This window comes from Neopelma chrysocephalum, unplaced genomic scaffold (genome assembly GCF_003984885.1).
Source record: "Neopelma chrysocephalum unplaced genomic scaffold, ASM398488v2 Primary Assembly neopelma1_97065, whole genome shotgun sequence".
Taxonomy (NCBI): Eukaryota; Metazoa; Chordata; class Aves; order Passeriformes; family Pipridae; genus Neopelma; species Neopelma chrysocephalum.
This window is the reverse complement of record NW_020925707.1, coordinates 1,168,907-1,169,750: the sequence shown is the minus strand read 5'-3', so window position 1 is coordinate 1,169,750 and position 844 is coordinate 1,168,907. Positions and strand designations below refer to the sequence as shown.

Genomic DNA, 844 nt, shown 5'->3' with positions numbered 1-844 from the left:
CTCTCCTCTCCTCTCCTCTCCTCTCCTCTCCTCTCCTCTCCTCTCCTCTCCTCTCCTCTCCTTCTTTCTCCTTTCTTTTTTTTTCTTTTCCCAAATGAACAACTAGACTCGCTAAAGACCGAGGGGCTAAGGAATGATTCAGCCTTCGGTGATCGTGGATCGGCCGCCAGGGGCCCAACAGGAGGTGGGAATCAACACTGTGTAGGAGCAAGCTTGTAATCCCCACTCGGGCAGGGAAGGAGGTGTCTCTGTGGTGCTGCAAACACCCCCGTAACCTGCGGTGCTCTGAGCTCTGCGGTTGTGTTGTTTGGGACAGATGTTGGTCAGAAGGGAGAACTTGGGTCACCAAACGCAAAGAGGCGTTGAGGAAGCGTTCCCAGCCGCAGTCCCTGCCAGGTGAGGAAGCTTCCTCGTTCTGCACGGACAGCTTCCCTCCAGGCACCAACCAGCAGCACGTTGCTTCTTTCCTCCTACTTCCAGAAAAAACAATCAGTTCCTCATAGGCGAGTTGCCCAAAACTGGGACAGGAAGGAGAGCAGGACGCAGGGCCACACCTCCAGATCGGGGAAAACTCTCTTTGGTGTTGTTTGGCAGGAGGCAGCGCCAGAGAAGACACGCGGAGAGGATGATGGAGAGCCCCCCTCCGCTTCCTCGCCGCCGCCGGGACTCCCTGCCCGCCCCGCCCCCGCCAGCGAACTTCACCGGAGTAAAACCTCCAGGGTTCGGGAAAACAACAACTACAAAAACCACTTTTCCACGCCCTCACCCCTTCCGGACGCGTTAATACCGATTTTTCATCCGACATAAGGGTTTCTGCCTATTTTTTTCAAGCTGCTCTAACGGC

The 844-nt window shown here is 55.8% G+C and overlaps 1 long non-coding RNA gene across 2 annotated transcripts in view; it reads left to right on the top strand.

Annotated features, from left to right (window-relative positions):
* Positions 1-289, top strand: part of LOC113961182 — a 4,365-nt gene extending 4,076 nt beyond the window's left edge. For both annotated transcript variants that reach the window (XR_003532233.1, XR_003532232.1), the window contains one exon: positions 107-289. This is a non-coding gene — a long non-coding RNA (uncharacterized LOC113961182). The remainder of the gene's footprint in view (positions 1-106) is intronic.
* The last annotated feature ends 555 nt before the right edge of the window (positions 290-844 follow it).